Source organism: Stenella coeruleoalba, assembly GCF_951394435.1.
Source record: "Stenella coeruleoalba genome assembly, chromosome: 10".
Classification (NCBI taxonomy): Eukaryota; Metazoa; Chordata; class Mammalia; order Artiodactyla; family Delphinidae; genus Stenella; species Stenella coeruleoalba.
The window spans coordinates 49,787,612-49,801,514 of NC_137156.1; the positions used below are offsets into that span (position 1 = coordinate 49,787,612).

The following is a 13,903-nucleotide window of genomic DNA, read 5'->3' on the forward strand; positions in this document are numbered from 1 at the left end:
GAAGGAAATTGAAGATTATACAAAGAAATGGAAAGATATTTCATGCTCTTAGATTGGAAGACTTAATATTGTTAAGATGGCCATACTACCCAAAGCAATCTACAGATTTAATGCAAACCCTATCAAAACACCCATGACATTTTTCACAGAACTAGAACAAATCCTATAATTCATATGGAACCACAAAAGACTTCAAATTGACAAAACAATCTTCAGAAAAAAGAACAAAGCTGGATGTATTGCCCTCCCAGACTTCTGACTATACTACAGATCTACAATAATCAGTACAGTATGGTACTGGCACAAAAACAGACGAATAGATCAATAGAACAGACTAGAGAACCCAGAAGTAAACCTATGCACCTATGATCAATTAATCTACGACAGAGGAGGTAAGAATACACAGTGGATAACAGACAGTCTCTTCCATAAGTGGTACTGGGAAAACTGGACAGCTACATGTAAAACAATGAGATTAGAACATTCCCTCACACCATATACAAAAATAAAGTCAAAACGGTTTAAAGGCCTAAATGTAAGAATGGAAACTGTAAACTCTTAGAATAGTACATAGGCATATGTACATAGGAACTATTTGACATAAATTGTAGCAATATTTTTTTGGATCAGTCTCCTAAAGGAAAAGAAATAAAAGCAAAAATAAAGAAATGAAAATTAATTGAACTTAAAAGGTTTTGCACAGCAACAGAAACAATTGACAAAATGAAAAGACAACCTACAGAATGACAAAATATTTTCAAAGATGTAACCAACAAGGGATTAATATCCAAAATAAATAAACAGTTTACACAACTCAATATCAAAGAAACAAACAAATAACCCAATCAATAAATGGGCAGAAAACCTGAATAGACATTTTTCCAAAGAAGGCATACAGGTGGTTAACAGGCACATGAAAAGATGCTTAATGTTGATAATTATTAGAGAAATGCAAATCAAAACAACAATGAGATGTTACCTCAGAATGGCCATCATCAAAAAGTCTACAAATAACAAATGTTGGAGAAGATGTGGAGAAAAGGAACCCTTGTATGCTGTTAGTGGAAATGTAAATTGGGGCAGCCACTATGGAAAACATTATGGGTTTCTTAAAAAATACTAAAAATAGAACCACCATATGATCCAGTAATTTCACTCCTGGGTATATATCCAGAAAAATTGAAAATACTAATTCGAAAAGATACCTTGGATGTGTACCCCAGTGTTCATAAGGGCACTACTTACAATTACCAAGACATGGAAGCAACCCAAGTGTTCATCAACAGGTGATTGGATTAATGAGAGGTGGCACATATATACAATGGAATATTACTCAGCCATAAAAAAGAATGAAATTATGCCACTTGCAGCAACATGTATGGGCCTAGAGAATATTATGCTTAGTGAAATAAATCATAGAGAAAGATAGTACTATATGACATCATTTATATGTGGAATCTAAAAAATAGTACAAATAAATGTATATGCAAGAAACAGACTCATGGACATAGAGAACAGACTCTATGGGGAGTTTGTTCTCTGTGTCCATAGGGGAGAGGGAAGGGCAGAGGGACAAATTTGGGGTATGGGACTAACAGATACAAACTATTATATATAAAATAGATAAGCAACAAGGATATACTGTATTGCATAGGGAAGTATACCCAATATCTGCAAAAATACTGAATCACTATACTGTACACCTGAAACTACTATAATATTGTAAATCAACTACAATGTTAAAAAATAAAAAAGAATGCATATTATCAACATGACTCTTTACTGATGGTGTTAAGCTTGATCACCTGGTTGAAATAGGTTTCTCACTGTAAAGTTACTCCTCCCCTCCCTTTCCATACTGTACTCTTCAGAAGGAAGTTACTATGTGTAGCCCACACTTGGGATGGGGTGGGGGTGTTATGCTCTACCTCCTTGAATGAGAGGAACTATATAAATTATTTGGAATTCTTCTGCATAGGAGATTTGCCTGTTCTCCCTTATTTATTTAGTTAATCATTTATTTATATCAGTGTGGACTCATGTATATTTACTTTATATATTAGGCTATAACCCAATAGTATGTTATTTATTTTGTGGCTCAAATTATTGAGCCAACTTTAAAGCTTGAGCAACTGAAAGTGCTCAAGCTTTGGTCATTGAGCACTTTCAGTTGGCTCTTATGTCCCTTTGGCATATGCCTATAATTTTGTTTTTTGAGCATTTCCTTACTTTCTGGCACTATGGGGTACTCCATGATCACCTGTATATTCTCTGCCTTAGCCCCAGAATCAGTCATTTCTCCAAGGAGTCCTAGTTCCTTGTATTGGAGAATGATGTTAGAAACCAAGATCTGGGCACTAGATGTGTTCATTGCTACTGGGATGTCATTGCTTAAAGCAAACAGAATTTGGAAATATATATACACACAGACATATATATGTTTACTAACCTGTGTATATATACACATCAATAACCATTTCTATATTTATCTGTACCTGTATTAGGCTAAACATTAGTTCATACTGATGTCTCCAACTCTAATCCTGTATCACATAATTCATTCTAACCTCCTCCCTTGCTTATCTTTAATAATGAGAAACCTAGTTCCTACTGCCCACCATCCATTTACCTATATGTTTAGTCTCACTATACATATACAGTGGTTTCAAAATTGGTTGCTTCTATTCCCATGAGAAACACCTTTATCAACTACAGTATTGTGCCTATGTGCAGTTCCTTTTATCTTTAACCTGAGAGTCTCCACTCATTTCCAAAGTTCCTTAGGTCTATACTTATTTCCTCAAACCCATTTCAGCACAGTTGTCATTCGTTTGTTATATAGTGAGATTCTTTTTTCCTGGTCTGAATTCTGTCTTGTAAACTCTGATTTTTGCTTTTACCTTCCTGCGAATGATCTCAAATAACTGTGAGAGTTACCTGATATTATCACCATAAAATTGAATACAGAAATGGTGCAAGGGAATGAGAGAGACATAAAGTGAGAATCAATCATTAGAGAGAGAACAGTTGATTAATAGTGAAAAAACAGTTTCCACTTCAACCTTGTCTGCCCCTAAGTAGCTGTGTCACTTGGAAACTCACCAAAGTCCTATTGGGCCTGGGTTTCTTTTCTATATAATTGGGTCCAGTTTCTCTGGATTGTCATGAGAATTGAATAGGAAAAAGAACATGGGAGTGTAAATGTGATAATAAACTTTCAAGTACAATTATTACATGAAAAAAGGTAAATTAAAAACTCTAGCAAAGAGGGCTCAGGTCAAGGATGTGAAGTTTTTACTTTCATAAAACTGGCTTATTTATGTTTGTTCTGCAAACTATAAATGAAAGGATGGTTTCATGCAATTGATTGTAGTAACCAGAGTATTTTCATCAGTGGCTATGCATGCATATGCACACAGATGTGATTCTGTTGTGTGTGTATAAAAATATTAATATTTCTTTTTCTGAGAGAACCTAAGGGATGTCTTGAGGGTCTTGGTCTTGATAGATTGCTTGTCAGTCTCTCCAACAAACATATGGGAAGGAATCATGAGTTAGGGTTTTAAGAATTTAAATGTTCTACAAAGCCATTTGTACTTTTTTCCTTACTTGGTTTCTGCTCTTACACACCTATAACTAAATTACTTTTCCCCACTTGATGAAAACCTAGATGTTCTGGGAGTATTAATTCTCTTGGCCACATGTAACTAAAAACCATAATGGGACTTAAAATCAGAGAGGCTATGTATACACTCAGGGTGTGCCACTATTGGTTGGAAGGATACATGAACTTGAAGAATTGATTTGCTGTTCAGGTGTAGTCAGGTCTAGCAACCTGGCAGCAGAGCAAGTGAAGTGGAGGGTGTGGGCAGGGTCTCTCTTTAGGGCCACACATGTGCACTGCATATTTCCAGGAGTACCATTTCTATATATTTCAATGTGAATGGAACCCCCAGAACAAGACAACATGGTTTTGTTTTGTTTTGTCTTGTTTTTAACATCTTTATTGGGGTATAATTGCTTTACAATGGTGTGTTAGTTTCTGCTTTATAACAAAGTGAATCAGTCATACATAAACATATGTTCCCATATGTCTTCCCTCTTGCGTCTCCCTCCCTCCCACCCTCCCTATCCCACCCCTCCAGGCTGTCACAAAGCACCGAGCCAATATCCCTGTGCCATGCGGCTGCTTCCCACTAGCTATCTACCTTACTACGTTTGTTAGTGTGTATATGCCCATGACTCTCTCTCGCCCTGTCACAGTTCACCCTTCCCCCTCCCCATAACCTCAAGTCCATTCTCTAGGAGGTCTGTGTCTTTATTCCTGCTTTACCCCTAGGTTCTTCATGACATTTTTTTTCTTAAATTCCATATATATGTGTTAGCATACGGTATTTGTCTTTTTCTTTCTGACTTACTTCACTCTGTATGACAGACTCTAGGTCTATCCACCTCATTACAAATAGCTCAATTTCGTTTCTTTTTATGGCTGAGTAATATTCCATTGTATATATGTGCCACATCTTCTTTAGCCATTCATCCGATGACGGGCACTTAGGTTGTTTCCATCTCCGGGCTATTGTAAATAGAGCTGCAATGAACATTTTGGTACATGACTCTTTTTGAATTTTGTTTTTCTCAGGGTATATGCCCAGTAGTGGGATTGCTGGGTCATATGGTAGTTCTATTTGTAGTTTTTTAAGGAACCTCCATACTGTTCTCCATAGTGGCTGAACCAATTCACATTCCCACCAGCAGTGCAAGAATGTTCCCTTTTCTCCACACCCTCTCCAGCATTTATTGTTTCTAGATTTTTTGATGATGGCCATTCTGACTGGTGTGAGATGATATCTCATTGTAGTTTTGATTTGCATTTCTCTAATGGTTAATGATGTTGAGCATTCTTTCATGTGTTTGTTGGCAGTCTGTATGTCTTCTTTGGAGAAATGTCTATTTAGGTCTTCTGCCCATTTTTGGATTGGGTTGTTTGTTTTCTTGTTATTGAGCTGCATGAGCTGCTTGTAAATTTTGGAGATTAATCCTTTGTCGGTTGCTTCATTTGCAAATAGTTTCTCCCATTCTGAGGGTTGTCTTTTGGTCTTGTTTATGGTTTCCTTTGCTGTGCAAAAGCTTTGAAGTTTCATTAGGTCCCATTTGTTTATTTTTGTTTTTATTTCCATTACTCTAGGAGGTGGGTCAGAAAGGATCTTGCTGTGATTTATGTCATAGAGTGTTCTGCCTATGTTTTCCTCTAAGAGTTTGATAGTTTCTGGCCTTACATTTAGGTCTTTAATCCATTTTGAGCTTATTTTTGTGTATGGTGTTAGGGAGGGATCTAATCTCATACTTTTACATGTACCTGTCCAGTTTTCCCAGCACCACTTATTGAAGAGGCTGTCCTTTCTCCACTGTACATTACTGCCACCTTTATCAAAGATAAGGTGTCCATATGCGCATGGGTTTATCTCTGGGCTTTCTATCCTGTTCCATTGATCTATCTTTCTGTTTTTGTGCCAGTACCATACCGTCTTGGTAACTGTAGCTTTGTAGTATAGTCTGAAGTCAGGGAGCCTGATTCCTCCAGTTCCTTCTTTCGTTCTCAAGATTGCTTTGGCTATTCGGGGTCTTTTGTGTTTCCATACAAATTGCAAAATTTTTTGTTCTAGTTCTGTGAAAAATGCCAGTGGTAGTTTGATAGGGATTGCATTGAATCTATAGATTGCTTTGGGTAGTAGAGTCATTTTCACAATGTTGATTCTTCCAATCCAAGAACATGGTATATCTCTCCATCTATTTGTATCATCTTTAATTTCTTTCATCAGTGTCTTATAATTTTCTGCATACAGGTCTTTTGTCTCCTTAGGTAGGTTTATTCCTAGATATTTTATTCTTTTTGTTGCAATGGTAAATGGGAGTGTTTTCTTGATTTCACTGTCAGATTTTTCATCATTAGTATATAGGAATGCCAGAGATTTCTGTGCATTAATTTTGTATCCTGCCACTTTACCAAATTCATTGATTAGCTCTAGTAGTTTTCTGGTAGCATCTTTAGGGTTCTCTATGTATAGGATCATGTCATCTGCAAACAGTGACAGCTTTACTTCTTCTTTGCCGATTTGGATTCCTTTTATTTCCTTTTCTTCTCTGATTGCTGTGGCTAAAACTTCCAAAACTATGTTGAATAAGAGTGGTGAGAGTGGGCAACCTTGTCTTGTTCCTGATCTTAGTGGAAATGCTTTCAGTTTTTCACCATTGAGGATGATGTTTGCTGTGGGCTTGTCATATATGGCCTTTATTATGTTGAGGAAAGTTCCCTCTATGCCTACTTTCTGCAGTGTTTTTATCATAAATGGGTGTTGAATTTTGTCAAAAGCTTTCTCTGCATCTATTGAGATGATCATATGGTTTTTCGCCTTCAATTTGTTAATATATCACATTGATAGATTTGCGTATATTGAAGAATCCTTGCATTCCTGGAATAAACCCCACTTGATCATGGTGTATGATCCTTTTAATGCGCTGTTGGATTCTGTTTGCTAGTATTTTGTTGAGGATTTTTGCATCTATGTTCATCAGTGATATTGGCCTGTAGTTTTCTTTCTTTGTGACATCCTTGTCTGGTTTTGGTATCAAGGTGATGGTGGCCTCGTAGAAGGAGTTTGGGAGTGTTCTTCCCTCTGCTATATTTTGGAAGAGTTTGAGAAGGATGGGTGTTAGCTCTTCTCTAAATGTTTGATAGAATTCGCCTGTGAAGCCGTCTGGTCCTGGGCTTCTCTTTGTTGGAAGATTTTTAATCACAGTTTCAATTTCAGTGCTTGTGATTGGTCTGTTCATATTTTCTATTTCTTCCTGATTCAGTCTTGGCAGGTTGTGCATTTCTAAGAATTTGTCCATTTCTTCCAGATTGTTCATTTTATTGGCATAGAGTTGCTTGTAGTAATCTCTCATGATCTCTTTTATTTCTGCAGTGTCAGTTGTTACCTCTCCTTTTTCATTTCTAATTCTATTGATTTGAGCCTTCTCCCTTTTTTTCTTGATGAGTCTGGCTAGTGGTTTATCTATTTTGTTTATCTTCTCAAAGAACCAGCTTTTAGTTTTATTCATCTTTGCTATTGTTTCCTTCATTTCTTTTTCATTTATTTCTGATCTGATTTTTATGATTTCTTTCCTTCTGCTAGCTTTGGGGTTTTTTTGTTCTTCTTTCTCTAATTGCTTGAGGTGCAAGGTTAGGTTGTTTATTCGAGATGTTTCCTGCTTCTTAAGGTGGGCTTGTATTGCTATAAACTTCCCCCTTAGAACTGCTTTTGCTGCATCCCACAGGTTTTGGGTCGTTGTGTCTCCATTGTCATTTGTTTCTAGGTATTTTTTGATTTCCTCTTTGGTTTCTTCAGTGATCACTTCATTATTAAGTAGTGTATTGTTTAGCCTCCATGTGTTTGTAGTTTTTACAGATCTTTTCCTGTAATTGATATCTAGTCTCATGGCGTTGTGGTCAGAAAAGATACTTGATACAATTTCAATTTTCTTAAATTTACCAAGGCTTGATTTGTGACCTAAGATATGATCTGTCCTGGAGAATGTTCCATGAGCACCTGAGAAAAATGTGTATTCTGTTGTTTTTGGATGGAGTGTCCTATAAATATCAATTAAGTCCATCTTGTTTAATGTATCATTTAAAGCTTGTGTTTCCTTATTTATTTTCATTTTGGATGATCTGTCCATGGGTGAAAGTGGGGTGTTTAAGTCCCCTACTATGACTGTGTTACTGTCGATTTCCCCTTTTATGGCTGTTAGTATTTGCCTTATGTATTGAGGTGCTCCTATGTTGGGTGCATAAATATTTACAATTGTTATATCTTCTTCTTGGATCGATCCCTTGATCATTATGTAGTGTCCTTCTTTGTCTCTTTTAATAGTCCTTATTTTAAAGTCTATTTTGTCTGATATGAGAATTGCTACTCCAGCTTTCTTTTGGTTTCCATTTGCATGGAATATGTTTTTCCATCCCCTTACTTTCAGTCTGTATGTGTCTCTAGGTCTGAAGTGGGTCTCTTGTAGACAGCATATATAAGGGTCTTGTTTTTGTATCCATTCAGCTAATCTGTGTCTTTTGGTGGGATCATTTAGTCCATTTACATTTAAGGTAATTATCGATATGTATGTTCCTATTCCCATTTTCTAAATTGTTTTGGATTCGTTATTATAGGTCTTTTCCTTCTCTTGTGTTTCTTGCCTAGAGAAGATCCTTTAACATTTGTTGTAAAGCTGGTTTGGTGGTGCTGAACTCTCTCAGCTTTTGCTTGTCTGTAAAGGTTTTAATTTCTCCATCAAATCTGAATGAGATCCTTGCTGGGTAGAGTAGTCTTGGCTGCAGGTTTTTCTCCTTCATCACTTTCAGTATGTCCTGCCACTCCCTTCTGGCTTGTAGGGTTTCTGCTGAGAGATCAGCTGTTAACCTTATGGGGATTCCCTTATGTGTTATTTGTTGTTTTTCCCTTGCTGCTTTTAATATGCTTTCTTTGTATTTAATTTTTGACAGTTTGATTAATATGTGTCTTGGCGTATTTCTCCTTGGATTTATCCTGTATGGGACTCTCTGTGCTTCTGGACTTGATTAACTATTTCCTTTCCCATATTAGGGAAGTTTTCAACTATAATCTCTTCAAATATTTTCTCAGTCCCTTTCTTTTTCTCTTCTTCTTCTGGAACCCCTATAATTCGAATGTTGGTGCGTTTAATGTTGTCCCAGAGGTCTCTGAGACTGTCCTCAGTTCTTTTCATTCTTTTTTCTTTATTCTGCTCTGCAGTAGTTATTTCCACTATTTTATCTTCCAGGTCACTTATCCGTTCTTCTGCCTCAGTTATTCTGCTATTGATCCCATCTAGAGTACTTTTAATTTCATTTATTGTGTTTTTCATCGTTGCTTGTTTCATCTTTAGTTCTTCTAGGTCCTTGTTAACTGATTCTTGCATTTTGTCCATTCTATTGTCCATTCTATCTCCAAGATTTCGGATCAACCTTACTATCATTATTCTGAATTCTTTTTCAGGTAGACTGCCTATTTCCTCTTCATTTGTTAGGTCTGGTGCATTTTTATCTTGCTCCTTTATCTGCTGTGTGTTTTTCTGTCTTCTCATTTTGCTTATCTTACTGTGTTTGGGGTCTCCTTTTTGCAGGCTGCAGGTTCGTAGTTCCTCCTGTTTTTGATGTCTGTCTCCAGTGGCTAAGGTTGGTTCAGTGGGTTGTGTAGGCTTCCTGGTGGAGGGGACTAGTGCCTGTGTTGTGGTGGATGAGGCTGGATCTTGTCTCTCTAGTGGGCAGGTTCACGTCTGGTGGTGTGTTTTGGGGTGTCTGTGGCCTTATTATGATTTTAGGCAACCTCTCTGCTAATGCGTGGGGTTGTGTTCCTGTTTTGCTAGTTGTTTGGCATAGGTTTTCCAGCACTGTGGCTTGCTGGTCGTTGAGTGAAGCTGGGTGCTGGTGTTAAGATGGAGGTCTCTGGGAGATTTTCGCCGTTTGATATTATGTGGAGCTGGGAGGTCTCTTGTTGACCAGTGTCCTGAAGTTGGCTCTCCTACCTCAGAGGCAGAGCCCTGCCTCCTGGCTGGAGCACCAAGAGCTTTTCATCCACACGGCTCAGGATAAAAGGGAGAAAAAGTAGAGGGAATTAGTAGAAGTATGAGGAAAGAAAGAAGGAAAGGAGGGTAGGAAGGAAGGAAGAAAGAAAGAAAGAAGCAAAGAAGGAAAGAAGGCAAGAAGTAAAGAAAGGAGGGAGGGAGGGAGGGAGGGAGGAAGGAAGGAAGGAGGGAAAGAAGGAAAACAGACGAAAGAAAGAAGATACAGTAAAAATAAAATAAAGTATAATAAAGTTATTGAATTAAAAAATTCTTATTTAGAAAAAAAAAAAGGGACGGATAGAACCTTAGGACAAATGTTGGAAGCAAAGTTATACAGACAAAATCTTACACAGAAGCATACACATACACCCTCACTAAAAGAGGTAAATGGGGAAAAATCATAAATCTTGCTGTCAGAGACCACCTCCTCAATTTGGGATGATTCGTTGTCTAAAGGAGGGAAGGAAGGAAGGAAAGAAAGAAAGAAAGAACGAAGGTAAAGTATAATAACGTTATTAAAATTAATTATTAAGAAAAAAAATTTTTTAAAAAAACATGGACGGATAGAACCCTAGGACAAATGGTGGAAGCAAGACTATACAGACAAGATCTCACACAGAAGCATACACATACACATTCACAAAAAGAGGAAAAGGGAAAAAATCATAGATCTTGCTCCTAAAGTCCACTTCCTTAATTTGGGATGATTGGTTGTCTATTCAGGTATTCCACAGATGCAGGGTATATCAAGTTGATTGTGGAGCTTTAATCCGCTGCTTCTGAGGCTGCTGGGAGAGATTTCCCTTTCTCTTCGTTGTTCTCACAGCTCCCAGGGCTCAGCTTTGGATTTGGCCCTGCCACTGCGTGTAGGTCGCTGGAGGGCGTCTGTTTTTTGCTCAGACAGGATGGGGTTAAAAGAGCCGCTGATTCGGGGCCTCTGGCGCACTCAGGCCGGCGGGGAGGGAGGGGCACGGAGTGCGGGGCGGGCCTGCGGTGGCAAAGGCCGGCGTGACTTTTCACCAGCCTGAGGCGCGCTGTGCGTTCTCCCGGGGAAGTTGTCCCTGGATCCCGGGAACCTGGCAGTGGCGGGCTGCACAGGCTCTGCGGAAGAGGGGTGTGGAGAGTGACCTGTGCTCGCACACAGGCCCCTTGGTGGCGGCAGCAGCAGCCTTAACGTCTCCCGCCCGCCTCTGGGGTCCGCACTTTTAGCCGCGGCTTGCGCCCGTCTCTGGATTCCGCGCTTTCAGCCGCGGCTCGCGCCCGTCTCTGGATTCCGCGCTTTCAGCCGCGGCTCGCGCCCGTCTCTGGGGTTCGCGCTTTTAGCCGCGGCTCGCACCCGTCTCTGGAGTTCCTTTAAGCAGCGTTCTTAAACCCCTCTCCTCACGCCCCAGGAAACAAAGAGGGAAGGAAAAGTCTCCTGCCTCTTCGGCAGGTGCAGACTTTTCCCCGGACTCCCTCCCGGCTAGCTGTGGTGCACTAACCCCTTCAGGCTATGTTCAAGCTGCCAACCCCAGTCCTCTCCCTGCGCTCCGTCTGAAACCGAAACCCGAGCCTCAGAGCCTCAGCTCGCAGCCCCGCCCGCCCCGGCGGGTGAGCAGACAAGTCTCTCGGGCTGGTGAGTGCCCGTCGGCACCGATCCTCTGTGCGGGAATCTCCCCGCTTTGCCCTCCGCACCCGTTGCTGTGCACTCCTCCGCGGCTTCGAAGCTCCCCCCTCCGCCTCCCGCAGTCTCCGCCCGCGAAGGGGCTTCCTAGTGTGTGGAAACTTTTCCTCCTTCACAGCTCCCTCCCTCTGGTGCAGGTGCCGTCCCTATTCTTTTGTCTCTGTTTTTTCTTTTTTTCTTTTGCCCTACCCAGGTACGTGGGGAGTTTCTTGCCTTTTGGGAGGTCTGAGGTCTTCTGCCAGCCTTCAGTAGGTGTTCTGTAGGAGTTGTTCCACGTGTAGATGTATTTCTGGTGTATCTGTGGGGAGGAAGGTGATCTCCGCGTCTTACTCTTCCGCCATCTTCCTGTGACTCCCCAACATGGTTTTTATAGAGATGGAGCTTGTTTTGTTGTTAGTAGAGGGGAGAAAACAGATTTAAAACACACAGACACACTCACCAAAAACCCTCTGATTACTGTGCTTCCTAAGGTATGATTATTGATGATTCTGTAGTGTATCTCACTACACTTCATCTAATATTTTTTTCTCTCTCATTTAAAAAAAAATATTATCTTAACAATGGACATGTGAACATTTTTGAAAAGGTGCTACTTTTGGAGATCCTGCTACTGCCCACCCGCAAGGTGGGTGGGGACTTTTATCCAAGCCTGAGTCTGTTCTCTGCAAAATGAACCAGATAGGGTTAAACAAGATAAGCATTTTGTGAAGAATGACTCCTTCTGCATTGGTAGCTTATGCTGAACTGACCCTGCTTTCCATTCAGTGATATCCTCAAGCTTCACAAGTAAAATAGTAAGGCCACAAATTCATCTTAACTGCATCTCTCTTAGGTCCTTTCCTGTGTTCACCTTCTCTCTGTGCAGTGTTTCATTGTAAATACATGTTGTATTTGATAACTACATTAAAATGAAAGTGATGTTTGTAGCAATTTATTTATACAGCTGTTTACTTTCTTTCATCTCAGCTGAATCCATAAATAAAAATCTTTTCCTTCAAGCAGTTGACATTAAAAACACTCATATTTAAGAAAACCTGCAAAAGAATATGCTATCTTTATGATTTATTAAAAGCAGATAAATGAGAAGTAAAAAAAATACCTTTCAGCCTACTATCATGAACTAAAGAGGGAAAACATGGCAACTGGTATATATGTCAAGAAATGCTAGAGAATTAGTTTTTATGACTTGAGATCTATTTCAGACAAATGGGTGGAGACAAATAGTCCTTGTACTTTAACTGTGATTTATTTTACTAGTAAAGCCCTATCTATGTAGCACAGCCTAAAGTCTGGATTTGAAATGGATTGTCAGCTGCAGCCAAACCATGTAATTCAAACTGTGAAGTGAAACTTTGAGTTGAGATCTGCAGCTTGTGTTAAGATAGAAGGCTTCTTTATTTAGAAATTCCTATTAAAAATAAAGGTAAGGGGAACTAACTGCCGAATAATCAACGACAGGAAGACACTGGAACTCACCAAAAAAAATACCCTACATGGGCTTCCCTGGTGGTGCAGTGGTTGAGAATCTGCCTGCTAATGCAGGGGACATGGGTTGGAGCCCTGGTCTGGGAGGATCCCACATGCCGTGGAGCAACTAGGCCCGTGAGCCACAACTACTGAGCCTGCACATCTGGAGCCTGTGCTCTGCAACAAGAGAGGCCACGAGTGAGAGGCCCGTGCACTGCGATGAAGAGTCTCCCCCACTTGCCACAACTAGAGAAAGCCCTCGCAGAGAAATGAAGACCCAACACAGCAAAAATAAATTAATTAATTAATAAACTCCTAGCTCCAACATAAAAAAAAAAATACCGTACATGCAAAGACAAAGGAGAAACCACAATAAGATGGTAAAAGGGGTGCTATTACAATAAAATGAAATCCCATAACTGCTGGTTGGGTGACTCACAAACTGGAGAACACTTATACCACAGAAGTCCACCCACTGGAGTGGAAGGTTCTGAGCCACATATCAGGCTTCCCAACCTGGGGGTCTGGCAATGGGGGGAGGCATTCCTAGAGAATCCGACTTTGAAGCCTAGCGGGATTTGATTGCAGGACTTTGGCAGGACTGGGGGAAAGAGAGACTTCACTCTTGGAGGGCACACACAAAGTAGCGTGCACATCGGGACCCAGGGGAAGTAGCAGTGACCCCATAGGAGAACCAGACCTACCTGCTAGTGTTGGAGGGTCTCCTGCAGAGGTGGGGGGCAGCTGTGACAGACCAAGGGCCAAGGAAACTGGCAGCAGAAGTTCTGGGAAGTACTACTTGGCATGAGCCCTCCCAGAGTCCACCATTAGCACCACCAAAGAGCCAGGGTAAGCTCCAGTGTTGGGTCACCTAAGGCCAAACAAGCAATAGGGAGGGAATCCAGCCCCACCCATCAGCAGAGAAGTGGTTTAAAGTTTTACTGAGCTTTGCCCATCAGAGCAACAGCCAGCTGTACCAACCACCAGTCCCTCCCATTAGGAAACTTGCACAAGCCTCTTAGTTAGCCTCATCCACCAGAGGGCAGACAGCAGAAGCAAGAACTACAGTCCTGCAGCCTGTGGAACAAAAACCACATTCAGAGAAAGATAGACAAGATGAAAAGGCAGAGGGCTATGTACCAGATGATGGAACAA

General features: G+C 40.3%; 1 protein-coding gene across 3 annotated transcripts in view; it reads left to right on the forward strand.

Annotated features, from left to right (window-relative positions):
- RBMS3 (RNA binding motif single stranded interacting protein 3) overlaps positions 1 to 13,903 on the forward strand; it is a 1,083,479-nt gene that overhangs the window by 38,308 nt on the left and 1,031,268 nt on the right. The gene's annotated exons all lie outside the window — the stretch shown is intronic.